This window comes from Hibiscus syriacus, unplaced genomic scaffold (genome assembly GCF_006381635.1).
Source record: "Hibiscus syriacus cultivar Baekdansim isolate YM2019G1 unplaced genomic scaffold, ASM638163v2 tig00003721_pilon, whole genome shotgun sequence".
Classification (NCBI taxonomy): domain Eukaryota; kingdom Viridiplantae; phylum Streptophyta; class Magnoliopsida; order Malvales; family Malvaceae; genus Hibiscus; species Hibiscus syriacus.
In genome coordinates this window covers 2534750-2561573 of record NW_024061981.1, presented here as the reverse complement: position 1 = coordinate 2561573, position 26824 = coordinate 2534750, and positions in this window count along the sequence as shown.

The window sequence follows — 26824 nt, the reverse complement described above, 5'->3', positions numbered from 1 at the left end:
CTTAGAATATAACATTGTTTTAAACTATGAAAAATGTCATTTTATGGTTGATAAAAGGTTAATTTTAGGTCATATTGTTTCCTCAAAAGGGATTGCGATTGATAAAGATAAAACATATATTATATGTTCACTTCCTTACCCCACAACTCTGAGGGAAATTCATTCTTTTCTTGGCCATGCAAGATTTTACTGCAGGTTTATTAAAGGCTTTTCGAATATAGCACAATCTTTATGCAATCTTCTCAAAAAGGATCAAGAGTTTGACTTTGATTCAAAATGCAAGGTGTCTTTCGATTCTTTAAAGGAAAAGCTTATTTTAGCCCTAATTGTTCAGCCACCAGATTGGAATTACCCTTTGAACTTATGTGTGATGCATGAATACTAGCGTTGACGTCGCTCTCGGCCAAAAATAGGGAAATAGCCACATGTCATAGCCTATGCATCTCGAACTTTGGACTCGGCTCAGAAACATTATTCAACTACGAAAAAAAAACTTTTTTCTATAATTTTGCTTTAGAAAAATTTAGATCTTATTTGCTTGGCACTAAAATTATTGTTTTTTCTGATCATACAACTTTAAGGTATTTGATGAACAAAAGGGAAGCAAAATCAAGGCTTATCAGATGGATCCTGCTTTTACAGGTGTTTAACTTGGAAATCAAAGACAAAAATGGATGCAAAAATCTGGTAGTAGATCACTTGAGTCAAATTCCCCTTTCCTCACCTGACTCACCACTTAGAGACAAATTCCTGAATAAAATCTTATGGTGGCGTAAAGCATAACTCCATGATTTGCGAATATGATCAATTATTTGGCCACATATAAGTTACCATTAGATTTGTCGAGAGCTGAAATCAATTGAATTAAGCGAGAATCCCGATATTATATTTGGGACGATCCTTATTTATGAAAACAATGCTCCGATCAGCTAATTCAATGATGTATTTCTAAAAATGAGGTAAATTCAATTTTACTCTTGTGGTTGTCATTTTGGGCCAAAGCATATAGTTCACAAAATTCTTGAATGTGGTTTTTTTTGGCTTCACATATTTCGGGATTCTTATTTGTTACGTAAAACTTGTGAGATGTCAACGTACAAGTAATTTAAGCCATAGGAATGAAATGCCTCTTAACCCTGTACAAGTTTGTGAAATTTTTGATGTTTGGGGAATCAATTATATGGGTCCTTTTATTTCGTGATTTGGAAATACTTATATTATTTTAGCTATTGATTATGTTTCTAAATGGGTGGAAGCTAAGGCTACCCAGAATAATGATGCTAAAACTGCATTTTATTTTTTGCAAAATTCTATTTTTTCCAGTTTGGCATGCCACAGTTATAATAAGCGATAGGGGAACTTATTTCATTAACTGAGTAATCGAATCACTGATGAAGAAATTTGGTGTAACTCAAAGAATTGCTATCGCTTACCATCCACAAACAAATGGACATGCAAAAATATCGAATCGAGAAATTAAAACAATTCTTGAAAAAATTGTTAAACTAGACCGAAAGGATTGGAGTTTAAAATTAACTAACGTACTTTGGGCATATCAAACCGCTTATAAAGGTCCCATTGGGATGATACCATACAAGCTTATTTTTAGTAAACCGTGTCACTTGTTGGTTGAATTAGAACATCGAGCTTATTGGGTTTTTAAACAGTGTAACATGGACATGGATGTGGTTGGTGAAGCTCAGAAATTACACATCCAAGAACTTTAGGAAATCCGAAAAAATGCCTATGACAGTGCTCGGATAATTAAAGAAAAAACAAAATAATTTCATGATAATCAAATTTCTTTTAAAACATTTACTATCAGTCAAAAGGATATGTTATTTAACTCTAAGTTTAAACCTTTTGCAGGAAAACTCATATAAAAATAGCTCAGACCATTTACAGCAACTCAAGTATTTCCTCACGGTGCTATTGAAATTGAAGATAACTCAGGAGTTTGATTTAAAATTAATGGTCAAAGGTTGAAGTCGTATTATGAAAATGCTCATGTTGGTCTAATCAGAGAAATCAATTTAGAGGAACCCACAGTCTAAATAAATCAGGTCGTCGAGCTAACGACGTTAAACAAAAGCGCTCGTGGGAGGCAACCCATTCAATTTTATTTTTTGCATGTTTTATTTCATTTAATTTTTTAATTTATAGTTTTTGTTTTATGCTTATTTTATTTTCTTTACAGATTTGAATTTCGATCGAATATATAATGAATGTGCATTGACTCATGTTTGGAGACAAGAAGAAGGTGCACGTTAGTATAGCCCAACCCCATTTGGCGCAGATCAACAAATCCCATAGCCATATTTTTCAAGCTTCTGCCACCATCTCCAATTTGGGTGGGTTTCAAATTCTTTTTCAACTTGTAGCAGGGCCTACCTTATCATCTATATATTACCTTTTTAAATCAAATCCAATCATCTTCCTTCTAAAACTTTTTATGGGTCCCACTTGTTAAAAAAAAACCCAAATTGTTTTAGTTTACCGACCACTTTTTCTATCACCCCAAAATTCTTTTTAAATTATTTTCCTATATTATAACCTTCCATGGACCCACCTATCGCTTTCAACCTCTTTTAAACTCAAACTCTCCCTTTTTTTATATCCCACGTGACCTAGCCCCAATCTTTTTCCTCCTCAGCCGCACGACAAGCAACATTTTGTCTTCTTCTTTTTCTTTCACCAATCGGCCTCCACACCAATTGTACCACCACCGTCGAATCGTTACGCCACTGCCTCCACACTAGCCTACTTATTTTTCATTAATCCAAGATAGTGAAAACGCGCAACCAAGCCAACCAAGGTACTCCTCCGCCGCTCAACCAAGATGGTTATTTTAGGTTATTTCTTACCTTAGCCCGGGATCGTCTCAACGTGGTCGTGGTCACCACTAGATCGGGGAGTATTCCTTTTCCCTCTATTCATTTTTTAAATTTGATATATGTTTTGGGACAAAACAGATTAAATGATGGGGGGAAGGATAAGCATGTTAATTTTTTTCTTGACTTGTTTGATTGTTTGAAATTGAGTTATTTTGATATAGATGTGTTGGGATCGTTGGTTGATACTCTTGAACATCACTTTATACTCTTGCTTCCTCTTGGATTGTGACCATGTTTTCATCGAATTTAATTTACATGATGGTGATTGATATAGTTGGTGAATTTTTTTGTTGAGTATAATTATTTCATGCTTTTGTTGATGGATATGAACTTGATCCAGTACATATAAACCTTTTCTTGTAAGATTCGAGCCTAAACAATCATGCATTTTCTTTCTTGCTCATTGTTTGACTTGAGTGTACCAGACTAATTAGGATATTCTAGAACTTGTAATCACAATACATATCGAGACTACATGTTGAACATAATATTTTAACGTGATTGGGGCACCTAGGATAAACCCACTTTTCCCAAAAAGCCTACCCAATTATATATCCCCTAGTGAATCACATATGAGCCTATATCCCTTTGTTTGTTTTAGACCTCATAATTAAACCCGGAGCCTTTCTTTTTATTTTTCCTATCTTTTCACACCCTTGCTGAGACTTGAGATCTTGTATCATTCTTGTCCCACAAAAAAAGGAAATAAAAAAACATAAAAAAGCACACTGTTCACTGTTTCAATGTTAGTTCTTGGAGTGTTCTTAATTATTTTGATCTCTTCTTTTGTCATTTTAAACCTTTCTTTTTTTCCTTTTTCCCTACCCATACCTTAGCCACATTACAACACAGATTAAAGACCCCTTGATTATTGCATTATGTTCACTTTTAGTAGTGAAGACTTGATTGAATTCCAAGCCTATGGTAATATTTTGGTTAGTTCCGGTTTGAGCGATTTCATTTACCCTAAACAATTTGACCGGATATGTGTGAATCTATGTGAGGTATTGAGTCATGTTTCATTGAAGATGGTAATTAATTGGGATATCTTGCTTGCTTTAAATTTTCTTAGTTGTGTCTTTGCTTGATTGTAACTTGAATTCGGCAATTGTCATGGACTTAGTTCGATTGGAAGTTTGAGGTATAACATGGGATTGAAGATGGCAACTTATGATTTTGATGTATTAATTGATGAATGCTTGAGGACAAGCATTGAATAAGTGTGGGGGGAATTTGATAAGTGTTTTATTTGGTTAATATTTTGCTTTTAAATTGCTCCTTAATCATTGGTTTTTGTTATTTGTTCGCTTTGATTTATTTTATATGCATGACACTATATTTTGGAAATTACACTAAAAGAATAGAATTCTGCAGTTTTTTTTTATTTTCGGAATCAAAGTTGGATTAGTGGGCATGACTTTGGGCATGACGCATCTGACGTGGTGATGATGTCAGCACCTTCTAGAAGGTCCAGTCAACGCTTCTAGAAGAACGAATGGATCAACCACACGTTTCTGTAATTTGTATTTGAATTAAACTTATGTTTTACGATATTATTTTAAATATTATATTTTTTTCTTATCTTTGCTTTAGGTATTTTATTTTAAATAGTTTTAAGTATTTTTATTAGGATTTATTTCTTTATTTTAGGAATTATCTTTACCTTATTTTTAGGATTTTGAAGGCTATAAATACCCTCTAAGGGTAAGCCTAAAAACATATATCTCTACAACTGAGAATTTACTCTTCTTCTTCTTTCTAGTTTTATAAAATTCTCTCTTTTCTTTCTTTCAAGTTTTTATTTTTTATTTTATTTTAAGTTTTATTTTCAAATATGCTAAGTATGACTTTTGTCATGCTTAGCTAATTTTCTTTTAAGCCGAAGGCTAAAACGGTGGCTCAATTCCAAAAGTGAGAATTGTAAGGCAATTAAATCGCTTCGTATATCTCTTTCTATTTTCTGGGCTTATTCTCAAATCAAAACAATTTTCAAAACCAAAAGGTCGACGTTGGTCTGGATTTTTTTATGGTTAACGTGGGAGGAAGGATCGGGAAGCACATTCAACTTCCTGGGAACACACTTAGCAAAATTGTTTGAACTAGTTATTGTTGAAACAACATAATCCGAGTCGGCAACTTTTCGAGCCTCAATGTTGTTAGATCTACAACATTGTTGATGCGTAGATCAATTCACAAACCTATATTAAAGATTACACTTGGGTATTCGGTATACAAAGCATAGTCACAAGGATTTGTTCTTGTAGACAAGTAACCAGCGTGAATCCTGAAGTAAAGATCTATTTCGATGATCCGAAAAAACTGAGTCAAAGCTAAAAGCCTGAGGCCACTTTTTTACAATAAGTCTTCTTTTCAAACTCTAATTACTATTTTATTTTATATATATATATATATATATATATATATTTTTTATTATTTTCTTTTGTCTTATCTCCAAACAATTTTTTTCAAAACCCCCTATTTATCTTTTTCTTATGTCGCCTTTTATTTTTATATTTTTATATATTTTTTAATCTTAAATTTCATTCCTACCAAAACTCTATCGTTCAGAAACAAAAATATAACTAAATCAGAAATTGCAGAGTCTCTGTGGAATCCACCTTTACTTTTCACTTGTTATATTTTCTTTATATTTCTTTTGGGATTAAGGAATTATTTTGACATGAAAGTGACGTGGGTCATAGGGTTTATGGAGAATCATGGGATTTTGATTCAATTTGATGTTGTGATGCTTGGAAATTCATGGATTTAATCATAGGAGGTTGAATTCATGCTTGAAATTGAACTAAAAGTCACCCTATGTGACATGAAGCATTCGGCCATAGGGAAGAAATTGGGGGGAATGTTACAAAATTTCCCATGGATTTGAATTGATATTAGAAGTATTTTATGTGAATTGCAGATTGATTTGAATTAATTTGGAACCTTGAAAGTGTAAAAGGGGCTAGTTTACAAGTTCTTGGAATTGTGGGATATTTTTGTAAGAATATAATTTTTTAAGGTTCAATGTTATTTTTTATATTTGAAATGCTAGAAATTAGGTTGGAAAGTTGTTTGGAACCAAATTGCAAATTTGGTAAAAAATAGAAGTAGAGGTGTCATTTGGGTGAATTATTGAATACTATAAAATTTATTAGTATGCTGAATTTTGAATTAATATTGAGATGGAGTTGAATTAAAAATTTATAAAATTAGGTTTTGAAAATTGAAAGTTTAGGAAAGTTTGGGTTGAAATTATAATGTTTTGAATGTTGAAGTATTGATTTGGGTATTTTATTAAAGTTTGGAATTTTAGTAATTAATGTGCGGTGATCATAATGGTGAAGCATCATTATAGATTAAATGGAAAGGTCGAGGTGAATTATAAAAAGCACAACTTGTGGCTTATTTGTGTAATTAGTAAAAGACAAGGGTTAAGGATGAAGATAAAATATTCATGGATTTAGAGTATTTTGAGAAGTTGAAAATTATAATAGAAATATGATTTAGTTTGATATCGATTTAATCTCGATTTTTATAGATTTTCATAATGTTAAAATTAGCTTATGTTAGAACGATACTAATATGTAGTTCGAACATTTTGTGTTATTATTTAGTATTGACAACCCACGATAAATTTAGTAATCCGAACGATTCGAACGGAAATGGGAAAAGCACGTGATTAGGAATATCGCGTAAAAGGTTATTAGTGAGGCAAATGTGAGTGCAGTTTATCTATTTAATTACTCTGATTGAGGATAACTTGTGATAAGTCAACCTCATTTTATTTTCCATTATAATTTATACATTTTCAGTATGAAATAATTTTATATTATTTTTTATAAAATTTTATGAATGACTTTGGGTATGAACTGCCCAAGTATGATATTTATTATGGTGAATTCTAAATATTTATAGTTATCAGATGATTTTCAGTTATCATATGTTAAAGTTATCTTATGTTTTACAGTTATCAGACATAGATTAATAAATGATTATATGATGATAAAAATAAGCCCATTGTATGTTGCATTGAGAGTCGTAGGTACATTTGACATGCCATTAAGTGAGTGCTTATCAGTTATTAGTTCAGCTTTGGTACATTCGTGTACCAATGTTCAGAACTGTTAGTGCTCAGCTTATGATTGTACTGAAGTTCATTATATCGTAGTTTCAGTTATGATTTGACACTATGTTGTGCCTAATGGGAACCTTAAACTCGCGTACCTTATATTCTCTTACATATACATTGGGCTATACATATAAATATGAAAGTTAAGAAAGAATATGAAAATGAATATGAAAGTTTTGAGTGATTTCCAGTTGACAGAAAGTATGATATGATTAATTTATCAGATATTGTTTATCAAAATTTTCATGAGTTCATGAATTAAATAAGTTTAAGGTCTTAGTGAAGAAATTGACTTTTATAAGTCAATTTGCGAGTTTATTGTTTTATTTTAAAATTATTTTATTTATGTTTATTATAATTTCATGGTTTATCTAACTTTAGATTACTACTGCCTCACTAAGTTATACTTAGCGCATGATGATTTTCATGCATAGGTTCTCATAGAAATAAGCACGAGCAGTAAGAAGCCTCCCCGACATCTTTTTGGAAAGTCATACCTATCATCGGTATCAGTAAGACATCTACGATGTTATTTTTTACTTTTAGTGGCATGTATAATTATGTCAGTAGTTCTATTTATCATATTTATTTTAAATAGTCTATAATAGTAAACTAGAAATACTTTATTTTATTTTACTTAGTTTAGTTTTACCAGTATTTATGCATAAAAATACTATTTATATTTATATTATTATGTTTTAAAAAGGACTTTTGTGAAAATGCATGAAACGGTAGAATCACTAGATGACAAATGGATTTATTTTTTATGATAAAGGGTTTATTTATAATTTATGATAGTCATAAAATAGTTTTTAAAGTTAAGATAGAAGCGTTTTAAAAAGAAATATTTTCTTTGGCAAATTTCAGTTCAGTGAATGTTTTATAAGTTGACGTGACATCTTGGACTCGTATATAGAGACGTATACGGGTTAAGGATGTTATATTTATTGGTATTAGAGCTATAGGTTTAGCCAATTCTCGACCTAAATTGCGTTTGTGTAATATCAGAAATATGTACATGCTACTAGGATGTCGAAATTACTAATCTGGTATTGTTTGATGATTGTATTTATGATGATGCTCCTTACTAACATGATGATATGTGTTTGTGGTTAGATGTCGAATGTGGAATGCTTTAGAAAAGCTACCGAATAGGAGGTTCCTGAGGGAACCGATAGTGGAAGTAGAAATGAGGTTGAGCATGAACCTGAGCAACAGGGAGCACGGGCACATCAGGGAATGCCAGCTCCAGATCAAAGGACTTTCTTGCAAGCTCTTGAGGCTATATTGGCAAAATATCAACTAGTTGTAGCACCTCCCATTCCTCCGCCTCCACGTCTTGCTCCTCCAGCTTCGAGAGTGCTAATTCCAAAATAATTAAAGAGTCTAGGAGCTTCTGAGTTTAAAGGTGAAGCAAATGAAGGTCTAGTTGTGGTAGATATGTGGTTGAATGATGTGAAGATTATGTTTGATAGCCTCCACTGTTATATGAGGAACGGCTGGAAGGTTTAGTTTCATTGTTACAAGGACAGACTAGGATTTGGTGGACTAATGTTACGACACGTGTTCCTTCAGATCAAATTACCTGACAGGTTTTCCTAGAGACTTTTGAGAAGAAATATATTGGGGAACATTTTATTATTTAGATGAAGCAAGACTTTTTTCAATTTGATCTAGGGGAATAAATATGTTTATGAATATGAGTGTGAGTTTAATAAGCTCGCTCGATATTCTTTAGAGATGGTCCCCATAGAAATGGATGTATGTTAGAAGTTTATTCGAGGCCTTCACCCCAGACTGAGAGAACTTTTTTTGACTGTCAGTCTGACTACCTTTCAGGAAGTGGTAAATAAAGCTAATGATCAGGAAATGGTACAAGATTAAAGAGTTATGTTTGATCAGAGGAGGCAGTCAATGAGATCAGGAGGATCATCTTCATCTCAATGTAAAACAGGCTGATGTTCAGGATATCAGTACCAGAGTAAATTAGAAGTCGGTAATTCTTGCCGCAGAGGATCTAAGATAAAAGAAAATGGGTGTCAGACACAAAAAGCAGCTACAGGAGCTGGTAGATCAGCTCAGTCTCAAGGACAATACCCATTATGTCAGCAGTGTAGAAAGTATCATCCTAGTGAATGTAAAGCATGATCAGGAGCTTGTTTTCGTTGTGGAGACCTTGGACATTATATGAGAGACTACCCGATGGCAGGAGAGAGATCAATTCAGACCGAGCGATCAGTGGTAGTGTCATAGAGAGATGGTCAGAAGAAGGGGTTATTAAGAAATAGCCTCCCAATCTGATGTTCATCCTCCAGCCAGAATCTATATTATCAAGATTAGTGAGGATCGTGATGACCCAGAGATCATAGCAGGTACTTTCTATATTTCTGATGAGCCTGTATTTGTTTTGGTTGATTTGGGTTCTACACATTCCTATATTAGTTCAAAATTAGTTAAAAATAAAAATATTCAATTAGAACCCATCAATAGTGAGATGATAGATGTAATCCACTGGGTCATAGTACTAGAGTTACACAGATTAGTATAAATTATCCAATAAAGATTCAAGGGGTTGTATTCCTGGAGAATCTTTTGGAGACACCGTTTGACGAGTTTGAGATTATATTGTGCATGGATTGGTTATCTCGGCATTATGGTTGGGTAAATTTTCGCATGAAGCGGTTATTTATAAAAGATGTAGAGGGCACTGAGATACTAGTAATTGGAGAAAAAAAGAGATCTTTTCCCAATGTGATATCAGTAGTGACGGCAACGAAAATGATGAAAAAAGGTTGTGTAACTTTCTTAGAAAATGTGATTGATACCTAGACATTTGAAATTTGATTAGAGGATATTCTGATAGTTTGAGAATTTCAAGATGTATTTCCTGATGATTTACCCTGATTACCTCCTGATCGAGAATTAAAGTTTAAAATTGATATTTTCCCGGGTACTGCACCTATTTCAATGGCTCCATCGAAACTTATAGAATTAAAGGTGCAATTATAGGAGCTACTTGATCGAGGTTTTATTAGACCGAGTATATCCCTATGGGGAACACCGGTACTCTTTGTTAAAAAGAAAAGTAGAAAGATACGATTATGTATAGATTATCGTAAATTGAATAAAGTGACGGTGAAGAATAAATACCCTCTTTCGAGGATCAATGATCTATTTGATCAGCTCAAGGGTTCTTCAGTATTTTTGAAGATCAATCTTCGATCAGGGTATCATCAACTAAATATAAAAGAGTAAGATATTCCAAAGACAGCTTTTAGAACCCGATATAGTTACTATGAGTTTGTTGTGGTGCCGTTTGGACTGACCAATGGTCCAGCAACGTTTATGGATTTGATGAATCGGATACTTCAGCCATATTGGATCAATTCATGGTTATGTTCATTAATGATATTTTTGTGTATTATAAGACTAAGGAAGAGCACGACATACATCTCTGTATCGTACTTCAGACGTTGCGAGATAAAAAGTTATATGCTAAATTATCAAAATGTGAATTATAGCTGTCAGATGTCACTTTTTTGGGCCACGTGATTTCAGCAGAACAAATTAGAGTAGATCCCAAGAAAGTGAAAATGATAGTGGAGTGGAAAACTCCAAAAAATGTCTTTGAAGTCCAAATTTTCTTGGGATTAGCTGGATATTATCAGAGATTTGTGAATAATTTTTTAATAATTGCATCTCCACTTACCACGCTACTTCGAAAGGATGTACCTTTCGTCTGGGCTGAAAAGTGTCAAGAAAGATTTGACATGCTTAAAAAGACTCTGACAGAGCCTCCGGTATTAGTGCAACCAGAGTCAGGAAAAGATTATGTAATCTATAGTGACGCGTCTCATAATGGTTTGGAATGTGTTCTAATGCAAGAAGGTAAAGTGGTAGCATATGCTTTAAGGTAGTTGAAGGCACACGAATGGAATTATCTGAATCATGATTTGGAGCTAGCAATTGTAGTGTTTTCTCTGAAGATATAGCGCCCCTACTTATATGGTGAGAGATACTACATTTATACAGATCATAAGAGTTTAAAATATTTGTTCACTAAGAATAAATTAAATCTAAGAAAAAGGAGATGTATTGAGCTTTTCAAAGACTATGATGTGATTATTGATTACCATCCCGGGAATGCTAACCTGGTAGCAGACGCACTTAGCCAAAAAATCTTTGCTGCTATGAGAGCATTAGATGCACGATTATCAATGAAAAATAATGGTGCATTGATTAAAGAATTGAGATTGAGACTTACCTTATTAGATCGTATAAAAATCTATAGAATAAATATGAAAAGTGTTTAGATAGAATGGAGCAAGCAAAGAAAGGAGAACTGAAAGATATTGAAATTAAGTCTGATAGATGTTTGTATTATCGGAATCGAATTTGTGTACCACGTGATGAAGAACTAAAGAAATATATTCTTTCTGAAGCTTATTATAGTCCATTGACTATGCAACCAGGAGGAAATAAAATGTATCGAGATTAGGAGAGTCGGTATTAGTGGCCAGGTATGAAAAGAGCTATCACTGAGTTTGTTTCTAAATGTATAACCTGTCAGCAGGTAAAAGCAGAACACTAAGTACCTTCAGGGTTATTATAGCCTATTTACATTCCTCAGTGGAAATGGGAACGAGTCACTATGGATTTGTAACATGTAAACCTTTGACACCCAGTAAGAAAGATTCGATTTGGGTGATCGTGGATAGATTGACTAAGACATCATATTTTATCTCAATTAAAGATGATTATTCTATGGATAAATATGTTGAGTTATATATTAGAGAAATAGTATAACTTCATGGAGTACCTATTTCGATAGTTTCAGACAGATACCCAAGATTTACTTCAAGATTTTGGAAGTCTTTACATGAAGCTTTGGGAACTAGACTGAATTTCACCACAGCTTATCATCATATGACATATGGTTAATATGAGTGAACTATTCAGATACTTGAAGACATGCTACAGGCGTGTGTTATTGATTTCAAATGATTAAGGGAAAATTATTTTTCCTTTAGCAGAGTTTGCTTATAACAACAATTATCAATCGAGTATCAAAATGGCTTCTTTTGAAGCATTGTATGGAAGAAAATGTCGAACAACATTGAATTGGTATGAACTAAAAGATCGAGATGTAATTGGTCCAAATCTGATTAAGGAGGTAGAATACAAAGTGAAGGTAATCCAATATAATCTCAAGATAGATGTCGATAGACAGAAATCTTATATTGATTTGAAGATAAAAGAGATTGAATATCAAGAAGGTGGTGAGGTATTTCTTAAAATGTCACCTTGGAAAAAAGATTTTGAGATTCGGGCGAAAAGGGAAATTGAGTCTAAGATTCATCAGGTCATACGAGATTATAAAGAGAATTGGACCAATAGCTTATCAGTTGGTATTACCTCCAGAGATGGACAAGATTCATAATGTATTTCATGTATTGATGCTTCGAAGGTATCGATCAGATCCTTCACATGTAATTACAGTCGAGAAAATTGAGATTCAGCTGAATTTACCATACGAAGAGGAACCAATAAAGATTCTAGCACATGGAGTCAAAGAACTAAGAAATAAAACGATTCTACTGGTAAAAGTTCTTTGGCGGAACCATAAAGTTGAGGAAGCAACTTGGGAATAAGAAGAAGATATGAACAAAGAGTTTCCTCATTCGTTTATTGTAGGTATGTAGATATATATGGAAAATTTGAGGATGAATTTTCTTAGGGGAGAGGAATTGTAATACCCCAAATTTTGTCTAGTGACTAAAATGTAGGTTTTAAAAGTTTAGTGGCTAAAGTAAAAACTTTTAAAAGTTTAAGGACCGAAATTATAATTTTTAAAAATTATATATTTTAGCCCGTAAATGAACAGTTTGGATTAAAACAGAGATTTTTGTGGGAATCATATTTTTGGTACGAGATTTGTGTTAAAAGCTATAAAACGATAAAGTTCGATATTGAAACAAATATTCAGATTGAACTAGAATTTAACAAAAAAATTAATAATTTTACAAAAAATTCAATGATTTTATAAAATGGTATAAAATATAATTTTCATATTTTAGATCAGAGAAATTTGGCTCAGAACTGTGTAATTTTTCGAATTTGACCAAAAAATGTAATTTTAGTGACTAAAATGTAATTTTTGAAAGTTGCATGGCCAAAATGAAAATTCAAAGCCAAGTTGCTTGATCTTTGACCAAGGAATATTTTAATGGAGAATATGACAATGGAAATTGGTAATTTTTAAGTTTCATTAATGGTAAAAAGGGAATTTCTTGATAATTGAATTAAAAATTCAATTATATTAGTATTAAGCCATGTGTTAAGGTTAATTACCATTAGGAAAATCAAGAAACTTTCTAATTTTCAGCTTACATCTTCTCCAAGGCCAAAACTCCAAGCTCTACCAACGTAAAATTTTTATTTTTATTTTTGAAGCTATATACTTATTTTTGAATTTAGCTATTAGATAGATAATTAATCTACATGAAATTCTCTAACTTTTTGTACCAATATTTCATGGTGAAGATGGTTGTGTGATGACATTTGATGATTAGGGTTATGAAGAGTTTAGTAATTTTAAAAAGTTGATGAAGAATTTTTATGTTTTTGATGTTAGTGATTATTTCTAAAGCATGTACAATGATTAAAATTAATTGTACATGTGTATATAAGGTTTAGTCATGTTAGGGTTTATGGAGAATCATGTGTTTTTGATTTAATTTGATGTTTTGATGATTGGAAATGCATGAATTTAATCATATGAGATTGAATTCATTCTTGAAATTGAACTAAAAGTCCCCCCACGTGACATGAAGCATTCAACCGTAGGGAAGAAATTGGGGGGAAATGTTGAAAAAAAAGCCTATGGATTAGAAATGATATTATAAGTATTTTATTTGAATTGAATATTGATTTGGATCAATTTGGAACCTTGAAAGTGTAAAAGGGGTTAGTTTAGAAGTTCTTGGAATTGTGGGATATTATTGTAAGAATATAATTTTTGAAGGTTCAATGTTGATTTTTGATATTTTAAATGCTGGAAATTAGGTTGAAAAGTTGTTTGGAACCAAATTGCAAATTTGGTAAAAATTAGTAGAATTTGAAAGGTCGTATGATAATGGGAACTTATTTGCAAGTTATTAAATGTAGATGTATCATTTGGGTGAATTATTGAATTATGGAAAAATTATTAGTATTTTGAATTTTGATTTAAATATTGAGTTGGAGTTGAATTAAAAATTTATAAAGTTAGGTGGTTGAAAATCGAAAGTTTAGGAAAGTTTGGGTTGAAATTATAATGTTTTTAATGTTGAAGTATTGATTTGGGTATTTTATTAATGTGCTGGAATTTTAGTAATTAATGTGCAATGATCATAATGGTGAAGGACCATTATGGATTAAATTGAAAGGTTCAGGTGAATTCTAAAAAGAATTCACAAGTTGTGGCTTATTTGTGTAATTAGTAAAAGACGAAGGTTTAAGGATGAAAATAAATATTCATTGATTTAGATGAGTATTTTGAGAAGTTGGAAATTATAATGGAAATAAGATTTAGTTTGATATCGATTTAATTTCGATTTTTATAGATTTTCATAATGTTAAAATCAGCTTATGTTAGTACGATAGTACTATGTAGTTTGAACACTTTGTGTTATTATTTGGTATTGACATACCACGATAAATTTAGTAACCCGAACGATTCGAATGGAAAGGGGAAAAGCAATTGATTAGGAATATCGTGTAAAAGGTTATTAGTGAGGCAAAGGTAAGTGCAGATTATTTATTTAATTACTCTGATCGAGGACGACTTGCGATAAGTCAACCTCATTTTATTTTCCATTATGATTTATAAATTTTCAATATGGAATATTTTTATAATATTTTTTTATATAAAATGTTATGAATGACTTTGGGTATGAACGGCCCAAGTATGATATTTATGATCGTGAAATCTAAAAATTTATAGTTATCAAATGATTTTCATTTATCATATGTTTACAATTATCATATGTTTTACAGTTATCAGACGTAGATTAACAAATGATTCTATGATGATAAATATAAGCTCATTGTATGTTGCATTAAGAGTCATAAGTACATTTGGCATGCCATTAAGTGAGTGCTTATCAGTTATCAGTTCAGCTTTGGTACATTTGTGTACCAATGTTCAACAATGTTGGTGCTCAGGTTATGATTGCATTGAAGTGCATCATATCGCAGTTTCAGTTATGATTTGACACCGTGTTGTGCCTAGCGCGCAACTTAAACTCACGTACCTTATATTATCTTACATATGCATTGGGCTATACATATAAATATGAAAGTTAAGACATAATATGAAAATGAAAATGAAAGTTTTGAGTGATTTCCAGTTAACAGAAAGTATAATATGATTATTTTTTCAGATATTGTTTATCAGAATTTTCATGAGTTCATGAATTAAAATAAGTTTCAGGTCTTCGGTGAAGAAATTGTCTTAGATAAGTCAATTTGCCAGTTTATTGTTTTATTTTAAAATTAGTTTATTTATGTTTATTATAATTTCATGATTTATCTCACTTTAGATTACTATTGCCTCACTAAGTTATACTTAGCGCATGGTGATTTTCATGCTTAGGTTCTTATAGAAATAAGCACGAGAAGTAAGGAGCCTCTCGAGCATCTTTTTGGAAAGTCATACCTATCATCGGTATCAGTAAGACATCTACGATGTTACTTTTAACTTTTAGTGGCATGTATAATTATGCCAATAGTTCTATTTATCATATTTATTTTAAATAGTATGTAATAGTAAACTACAACTACTTTAGTTTATTTTACTTAGTTTAGTTTTACCAGTATTTATGCATTAAAAGACTATTTATATTTATATTATTATGTTTTAAAAGGACTTTTACGAAAATACATGAAACGGTAGAATCACTAGTTGACAAATGGATTTATTTTTTTACGAAAAAGAATTTATTTATAGTTTAGGATATTCATAAAATAGTTTTTAAAGTTAAAATAGAAGCGTTTTAAAATGAAACCTTTTTTTCAAATTTCAGTTCAGTGAATATTTTATAAGTTGATGTGACATCTTGGACTCGTATATAGAGACGTATACGGGTTAAGGGTGTTACAGATTTTTGCAGATAGTAGACATTGTCTAAAAAGGGTTCAGAAAGTTGGCAAATATTTAAATTCACAAATTCATTTCAGCGAAGAATGGATCCATATCTTCATTTTTGAAAGAAATCTCAACAAAGAACTCAAGACGTGTTTTAAATTCAGTTGTCACTGAAATATGATAACCTTCTTACAGATTCGATACCATCACAAAAGGAGATGGATCAACATTTCCAATGGAATGGTTCATGATGAGAAGAACTCGTCCGATGGTTCATGATCAACATTTCTAATGGAATGGATCAACATTTCGAGTTAGCCCTTTAAATTTTAATTGTTTTAATTATTGATGTACCTTCTTTCAATTTAGTTCCCATGTTGAATTTTTGATGTTTTATTTAAATTAGGCCCCTGAATTACTTTGTTGGTTTTAATTTAGTCCCTTAATTAATTATTTTATAATTAACCCTATTGTTAATTTATCCTAATAAATTCATTTTGTAATTTGTGAAGTATTAATTTTTTATTTGTATTATATATATTTTAATTTATTATTGCATGTTAGATTCTTTTTTCTTTATTTAATTTTAATGGTTTTTAAATCATTTGCCTTTAAGTTTAATATTTTCTTTAATTAGTCAAAATTTTAGGATATATCCTTTAGATTTAATTCTCTTCAAATTAACTCATAGTTAGAACCTTCGACTTTAATTTTAGCCTTAAATTTAGATGTCTCACACCATAGTCCTTAAATTTAGGGAGTAATCTGAATTGGATCTCGCATTAACATGTCCACATAGTCCTTTAATTTAGGGAGTAATCTGAATTGGCTCTCGCATTAACATGTCCGAGGTACCATTTCGATTATTCGATTAAATAGTTAGTTAAAATAAATGAGGATTAATAATTAGAGCCTTAACTTTAAAATCTTCACAATTTAGTCCTTGAACTTTTAAAAGGATATTCATTTGACATAATTAATTTGGTTATTAATTAAATCCTCCATGTTATGTTTAATTTTTCTTTAGTCCTTTAATTTAGGGAGTAATTTGAATTGGATCTCGCATTAACATGCCCGAGAGACCATTTCGATTATTCGACCCGATAATTGGTTAAAATAAACTAAGGTTAATATTAGAGCCTCCAATTTCATGTTTATTCCTCTAGGTTCTTAAATTTTCATTATTTAATACTTTAAGTTAGGGATTTCCTTAATTAACCCACATAATAATTAGTTCTTTAAAAGTTTTATTTGCATCTTGATTTTAAAATAATAAGGCAATGTTCATTTATCAAGGAATTAATAGTGTATCCTCTATGTTATGCTTAGGGGGTGACCATTGGTAATTCTCGAAGTAAATCGACATCCTTTTAAAAACCTTATATCATGATTTCTCATACTTTAAGGAAATTCTTGTTTACGTAGATCAATAATGATGCTGTCACATTATATCCTAAAGGTTTCATTATTAGTCTTAGTTAGCCAACATCCTTTTCCATACGTGGCATCCATAGTGAATTTCAAATTAAATAAAACCTTGAACTTAAAATTTGTAATTTTTAAATATAGGGTAATCGAATAACTACCAATTTATGCACGTTGTGGGGGTGCTAACTCTTTCCCATGCGTAACCAACTCCCGAACTTGTTTTTTGGTTTTCATAAATTAAATTTGGTATTTTTTATCAAAATATTTTTTTTATCAAAATTACTTGATTTTAGGTATTCCAACCGCACCTTAAAAAATGATTGTGGTGACTCTAAATATTTCATTTCAAAATCATTTTCAAGAACCCCATCATTGCAAATAATCAACTTTTCCCTCGAAGGGTCAGTTGCGACACCTTGATTTTGTTGGAATTAAATTGATCATCTCTTTTATTCTTAGTGTTATGAAATAGTGGTGGGATTGGCCTATTGACAGTGAGAAATGTGACAGACGGAGCGACTAGGGCAAATGGTGGAGCTGGGATGCTCATTGGCAACGGCGAGGCTGGGATGCTCACTGGCAGTTGTAGGTGGTTAACCCTAAAATTAGGGTTAGAAAAAAAAATTAGGTGTTAGGTATAGGGTTTTGTAATTTGGGACCTCCAGTTGAGTCTTTTTGGGCCTTGCATGTAATTTGGATTTTGTAACCTAAAAAAATTCAATAACATTAGTTCTAGTTTTTAGTTAATTATGATTAATATTTAATTCACATATTAATAATAATTAAAATATACATAATTAAAATTTAAAACTATAAATAATCTAATAATATTAAATTGAAAAGCCCAAACAAAATGTAGTGTCTACAGTTTCTACTTTTTGCCCATTATCATATAACAAGAATAGGGAAAAGACCAAGGACACTATTTTTTCCAGCCTTGATGATCGCTCTGAATCTAAAACTTGAATCCTTTTCTTGAGGGTAAAGAATTTGGAAATGACTTTGTTCCTTCGTGATGAGGACGTCTAGTCGCATTTGAGTGATCATGTGTCTGAAGACAACATAGTCCCTTCGTGTTGAGGAAGTCTAAATGCCTATAAATGATTTGATTTTGAAGATGACATTACTCATTCTTGTTGAGGAGATCTGGAAGACCAAGGACACTATTTTTTCCAGCCTTGATGATCGCTCTGAATCTAAAACTTGAATCTTTTCTTGAGGGTAAAGAATTTGGAAATGACTTTGTTCCTTCGTGATGAGGACGTAGTCGCATTTGAGTGATCATGTGTCTGAAGACAACATAGTCCCTTCGTGTTGAGGAAGTCTAAATGCCTATAAATGATTTGATTTTGAAGATGACATTACTCATTCTTGTTGAGGAGATCTGGTCTTTTCTAGGTGATTTGCTCAACATTAAATATGATGATGACATATCTCTTTCATGCTGAGGAGATCTGATCATGATTGAAAGATGATTGATCCTTTACTTTTGGTAATGAGATGAATTTTCCATATCTTATTAAAAACATGCTATATGTTATGATTTCATATGTGTCATATGTGATATGTCCTAAAAATGATCTGATGCAATTTGATATGATGAATGTTTGATGTAGTTTTGCATGACTTAATCCGACAACTAAGACTTCATCGCCTTTGGTGAACGATCTTCACTCATAGAAAATGAAATTTTCTCTATTGCTTGTGCTTTGGTGGTTTTAGTCCCTATACAATTGGTGTGTAGTTATGGTGAACACTCTGCCTACCATTTCCTCTAATTTGTATTCTTTGCTTTAGTTAGATAACTAGGACCCCTTGCAAAGGTCGACTCTTCGTGAAATGATTTGATTTCTTGAAATCATACCCAATATATCACCTGATTGAAATTCACTTTGAATATGAGGTCATGTCAAAACTGCTTTCATTTTGATGGGTTTCTTGAAAGGATTTGATGGATTGAAACAACTTTTGTTCACGTTATGATAAATCCTAATGGGCTATTGAGGGATTTATTCACTCGTACATTTTGGTAAACACATGTTTTGAAGCCCCTATAACCCGAAACGTTTCTCAAAGTAAAGCATAATAAAAAATATATAAAAAATGTTATTAATCAATATTTTATATGCATGATTCTTATGAAAAGAATAAATATAATATAATCAACTGACTTTTATTAACAAAATATAAAGAATGTGCATTCATTTTGAGTTGATGTTGTCGAGATGTTTCTCTGCCCTGGCGACGGAGAGTGCAAATAGTACACCCCAGAAGGTGTAACTAGTCTCGAAAAAGTAAGTGTTTATCCTCCATGAAACAAATTAAACACCAAATTGTAGAGTCGCCACCAATCTTTTATATGGTGAGATTGGTCACCAAAATGTCATATTATTTTAATAAAAATTCCTAAGAATATTATTAAAATAATACAACTCGAGTCTGCTCTACCAGAAAAATGAGTTCGGGAGTCGGTTACATATAGAAAAGAATTAGCATTCCCACAACGCCCAAAATTGGTACCGGTATTTATTAATTAAATTGTCTTTGCAATAATTATAAAGTTGTTTTCAAAATTAAATAAATTAATATAAATACTAAAAATTTAATATTAATATTGTTAATACTATTATAATATTTAATATTAAAATTATATAAATAATATGTTATAATGTAAATAAATAAAATTAAAGGACAAAATTAAAATACATAAAACACGATTTTGATAACTATATTGTAAAATTACAAAATTACAGGGACCCCAGGCTAATTTTCTCATACCTGTATTTACACTCAGGTCCCTTCCCAAAACGACATCGTTTGGGGAGGTATATAAATAGGCCTAATGAGACTTTAAGCCTCATTTTCTTTTCTTCTCTTCTCCCTCTAATCCGAGAGATCCTCTCGGTTCTCTCTAGCTTCCTCGCTTGAGGAAGACCAGTTGCCAGTCGGTCGGTCGTGTACCACCGATCGCCGCCACCACCGGTCACCACCCACGGTGGCTGAAAAACATCAAAATACCCCTAAACAAAGCCATATTTCTCCTGAATCTAAATCCGACCTTGTTTTTAACCAAAAACGATCCTATCGAAGTAGATCTACAAAGTTTACCTTTGAAAAATATATTCTCCGGTGACATTTGTAGTTTCTGTCGATGGCCGAGACTTCAAGGGTAAGGCTCTTCTTCTCCTCTATTTCTCTCTATTTTCTCTGTTGGTTGGTTTTTGTTTCTATGTTGCTTGGTTGTTGTTCTCTTGCTCTCGGTTTTCTGTTGTTCTTATCTTCGTAGGTTTTCCCTATTTATAGGGTTATTTGAGTCCCCTTTCAGACCGGTTAAATGAACGAACCCCGGTGAGTCACCGGAGCTACAATGGTGACTCACCCTAGGGGTGGTGAGCTGTGCGGTGAGAGGATGGGTGCATTAAATGCACCCAGATCTTGTAGATCTGGCGAGGACATGGATACTACTGATTGGTAAGTTCGTCAGTGGGGCATCATCATATCTACGGCGGTGCCGGAATAGCCCTAGGGTTACAATGAGTACCCTAGGGCTTCTACTAGTCGTCTGTGGTCTGTTGGATTAGCTTCTAGATTGGATGGATGGGACTCGTACGGTGCTGGAACCTTACATGGAAACCCTAGTTGAATGTGGGTTCGCTTCTCGGCCTGTAGGGTTGTTCGGGCCTAGTCTGGACCGGGTCTGGTTGTAATTGGGCTTCAGGTTGTATTTGATTTGGGCCTTTGGGTTGTAATTTGGGTCCTGTAAAAATGTAATTATTAAAAATAATAATAATATTCATTATATTTATTATGTATATAATAATATATAATATAAATATAATAATATATATAAACGTCACTCAGACGAAAACTATTATCGACAATTTCCCCTCTTTGCTTATTTTTTTGTAAATAATAATAAAGCAAAGATAAAAAGACAAATAGTTTTCGTCAAGCGACCTTTTATTAAAAATTCGTTCTACTACTCTTCCGTGGAGATCGAACTTTTGATATGATCTTGCTTCACTACTCTTTTTGTGAAGACTTGATTTGCATTGCTTCACTACTCTTTTGTGAAGGCTTGATTTGCATTGCTTCACTACTCTTTTGTGAAGACTTGATTTGCATTGCTTCACTACTCTTTTGTGAAGGCTTGATTTGTATTGCTTCACTACTCTTTTGTGAAGGCTTGATTTGCATTGCTTCAATACTCTTTTGTGAAGGCTTGATTTGCTTAAGAATAATCTGATTCACCACTCTTCCGTGAAGATCAGATTCGAAGTTGATTTAATTCCACTACTCTTCTATGGCGATTGGATTGACTTGGAGAGAAATCATTCCCACTACTCTTCCGTGGATGCTATGCTTGTGCAATCTTTCGAATATCCCTCTTGTAGGGATTTTGAGTTGATTATTCCAATCTCGAGATTTATATTTTCCGCTTCTTTTTGGAAAACCTGTAAATGTTACATTGTGTTTGCTATCATGCATTTATTAATGTCATGACCTAATTTATGACTAAAATGTGTGCAATGACAAAATTTCGGGGTATCTTTTTCTTCGAACAAGGACCCATTTTTTGTTATCCATTCTTGACTTAGTCTCATTATATGTGCAGCAAACATAATCATTTTATCTAAACCGATCATCTTGATCCTTTTTGGTTGAACATGAACTTGCTTTTATTCTTCTTGAATTTCATTAATACAAATGATAACCATTCGACTGATAACAAATACTTCAGATCAAATATCTAAGACCTCCTATGTATTTCAATGCTTCATGTATCATGTCATCATATGTTAAAACATTGTTAGCCTAAGAATATCAGTATTTTTCAAAGACTTTTTGTAAAATAATACACCGTGATTTTATGTACTTCAAATTAAACTAAATGTTTTAAAAATTTCAAGTAAAGATACTTTGCAAGAAGAAAAATATTTTTATTTATGCAAAGAATTTACATGGAAAACTTTTATTTGTAAAAGACAAAGTAGGTGTCCTTAAACACCAATAGCATAAATGCTTTTGAACTGGAACACCGCAAAGTGACTTGAGTGTAGCTTCTATCAAAAGGATCTCAAAATTATGATGAAAGTGAGTTCCTCAAATCCTTTTTCTCTTCATGAAAAATATCTTTTAACTGCATCTGAATTTACTGGGTAAGGTAATTCAGGTCCATCCATTTCAGTAAGGACTAAAGCTCCTTCAGAAAAAACCTTTTTAAAATATAAGGTCTTTCCCAATTTTGTATCCACTTTCCTCGGTGATCCTTTTGAAAAGGTAAAATCCTTCTGAACACAACATCTGACCATGACAAATTACTTTCATTCTTTTTTCTTCAGTCAAATTTAATTTGTCATATCTGGTTTGTACCCAGTCTATCTCATCTAGCTTTATTTCTGATAGAACTCGTAATGAAGGAATTTCTATCTCAATTGGTAAGACTTCTTTCATCCAATAGGTTAATAAAAATGGAGTTGTCCCAATCGATGTTCGTACTGAAGTTCGATAGGCTAACAAAGTAAATGGTAGTTTCTCATGCCAATCCTTATAAGTTACAGTCATATTTTCTATAAGCCTCTTCTATTCTTATTAGCTGCATCAACTGCTCAATTTATCTTTGGGCGATAGGTAGTGGAATTATGATGCTTTATCTGGAATTATTCACAGACTGCTTTCATAATTTTATTGTTCAAATTTAAAGCATTATCAATAATAATTATCTCTGGCAGACCATATCGACAAATGCTCTCTTTTTTCAAGAATTTATAGGGTGTGACCTGAGTAATGTTCGTATAAGAAGCTGCTTCTACCCATTTGGTAAAATAGTTTATTGCTACCAAAATGAAACTATGACCATTTGAAGCTTTGGGAAAAATTTGTCTGATAACATCTATGCCCCACATAGAGAATGGCCAAGGAGATGTCATTACATGTAATGGATGAGGAGGAGTATGCTTATTATCTCCATATATTTGACACTTGTGACACTTTCGGGCATAATTAATACAGTCTAGTTCCATAGTTGACCAGTAGTATCCAAATCTCATAATTTGTCTAACCATTGTATGCTCATTAGCATGTGTACCACATATTCCTTAATGTACTTCTTCAAGAATTGATTTAGCCTCTTTAGTATCCACACATCTCAACAAGACTTGGTCTAGGCTCTTTTTGTACAAGACTTCTCCATCGAGTACATACCCAGATGACATTCTTCGGATATTTCTTCTATCATTTTTAGTTGTTTGTTCAAGATAACTTTGATATATGATATATTGCAAAACATCATAATACCAAGATGTCTCTTATTCTTCTTCTTCAATGTTAAGACAATGTGTTGGATATTCATAAGCCTGCATTTCAATAGGCATCAAACTTGCATGTTCATTTACTTTAAATGCGAGTGCCAAAGTTGCCAAGGCATCTGCCATTTGATTTTCTTCTCTGGGTATGTAATCAAAAGTCACTTCTTCAAATTCTTTGATGAGTTTCAGAACCAAATTTTGATAATTTACAAGCTTGTGATCTTTTGTTTCCCATTCTCTTCTGATTTCGTAAATTACTAGAGTTGAATCCCCATAAACCTTGAGCATTTTTACTTTACGTTCCATGGAAACTTTAAGACCCAAAATACATGCCTCATATTCAGCCATATTGTTTGTGTAGTCAAAATTAAGTCGGTTGGTAAACGGATAATGCTCTCCATCTGGCGAAACTAATATTGTTCCAATTATGTGTCCCAAAGCATTTGAAGCACCATCAAAAGTCAACTTCCAATGTTCATTATTGGACACACTTGCTTCTCTTATTGAAATTGCAATCAAATTTTCATTAGGAAAATCAAAATCTATTGGTTAATATTCTTGAGAAGCTCTACTTGTAATAAATTTAGCTATTGCACTTCCTTTTACTGCTTTTCGATTAACATATTGAATGTCGAATTCTGACAACAATATTTGACAACGAGCTAATCTTCCAGATAATGCAAGAACATTCATTAGATATTTCAAAGGATCAAATTTGGATATGAGCCATGTAGTGTGATACAACATATACTGTCTAAGCCTTCGAGTAGTCCATACTAATGCATAACACAATTTCTCAATTAAAGAATATATGGTTTCACATTCAGTGAACTTCTTGCTGAGATAATAAATAGCTCTTTCCTTCTTCTCAGTTTGATCATGCTGTCCTAATACACATCCCATTGAATTTTCTAAGACCGATAAATAAAGAATTAAAGGTTTATCGTACCAGTATTGGAGTACTCGATAGATATCTCTTAACTATTTCAAAGGCTTCTTGACATTCTTCATTCCATGTTCCAGAATCATTCTTTCTATGGAGGCGGAAAATGGGATCACATTTCTCAGTTAGCTGTGAAATGAATTGAGGTATATAATTAAGCCATCCTAAATATCTTTGAACTTCCTTTTATGTTTGTGGGGGTGACAAATCTTGAATAGCTTTGACTTTATCTGGGTCTATTTCAATTCCTTTTTGGCTTATTACCAATCCCAAGAGTTTACCAGAGGTTACCCCAAATGTACACTTATTTAAGTTGAGCTTTAACTGACATTCCCTTAGTCTCTGGAAAGCTTTCTCAGATTCTCAACATGCTCTTCTTCAGACTTGGCTTTGATGATCATATCATCAACATAAACTTCTATTTCTTTATGCATCATGATGTGAAATAATATTACCATAGCCCTTTGATAAATTGCTCCTGCATTCTTAAGTCCAAATGGCATTACTTTATAACAAAACGTTCCCCATAAGGTGATGAACGTTATTTTCCCCATATCTTCAGGGTACATTCTGATTTGATTATAGCCAGAGAAACCATCCATAAATGAGAATAAAGAATTCTTAGCAGTATTATCCACTAATGTGTCTATGTGTGGCAAAGGAAAATTATCCTTTGGACTGACTCTATTAAGATCTCGTTAATCAACACACATTCAAACTTTACCATCCTTCTTTGTTACAAAACAAATATTTGTTACTCATTCAGGGTACTTGGCTACCTTAAGAAACCCATCATCAAATTGTTTTTTTACTTTTTCCTTGATCTTGAGCAGAATTTCAGGATTCATTATTCTCATCTTTTGTTGCACAGGTTTACATTCTAATCTTATTGGTAACTTATGTACTACCAATTCTGTATCCAGTCTTGGCATGTCTTCATATGACCAAGTAAATACATCCTTGTATTCTTGCAGTAATTAATCAAACCTTGTCGCCCTTTATCAGATAAAGTGGTACCAATTTTTACCTCATTATTTTCCATATTGGATCTTAAATTTAAAATTTCAATAGGTTCCTTATGAGGTAGAATTTGTTTATCCTCTTTTTGTATCATTTTTAATAGTTCAGCGGGTAAATCATACCCTTCACCATAATCCTCGACTTCCTCAGGACACACAGGCTACTCAAAATCAATTTTCGGGCCAGCGTCATTACCATCTATGTCATTGATATTTGAGTTTCTGAAAGAAAAATAAACAAGAGTATATACATATAATCATGAAAATACATTTAAAAATGATTGTCATTTAGAACTAATGCATCTTTTATTGAAAAAGAAAAACACATAGTTTAACCCTTTTTACACAAAATCAAACTATTGCCCTAGGGTATAGGCAATAATGAAAGCTTTGGTGTATTACTTTGAAAAAGGTTTGAAAGCTACAGGAAATTCTTCCGCAGTCCAATTATTTAACTCAAAATCTGATGATGCGAGGTAAATGCCCATGGCTTTTTTTACTGTAGATTCATCATCCGATATGACATTGATATTCATTTCTTTCAAAGCATCTTCAATAACCAGCCTTTTGCTTTGCTGATTTTCTTGAAAAGTATATCCTCCAAACACAAAAGTATTATTTAATGGTGGAAAGGTCATTGATTCCCATGTGAGATCTTCTCCAACTAACTTCGCCTTTCTTAATTCTTGGTTCCTTCTAATTCCCCTATGTCTCTCTTTTAGTGTTGGTTGATATCCCAAACCAAATCGATCTTTCTTGGAGATAGAAAATATTGGATTCACTGGTCCATGCAAATAGCTTCCCAATCATTTTCCTATTTTTGCCCCTTTCCTTAGGGTCAACCTGAGTCCTATTTTTGTGCAATTTGAAATTTTGGGTTTAGGCATCCTTTTCCCCTCAGCTACTAATGTTGCATTAACAAACTCCAAGGATCTAAAAGAGCATTCAATAGCTTCTTCATTCAATTCGACATATG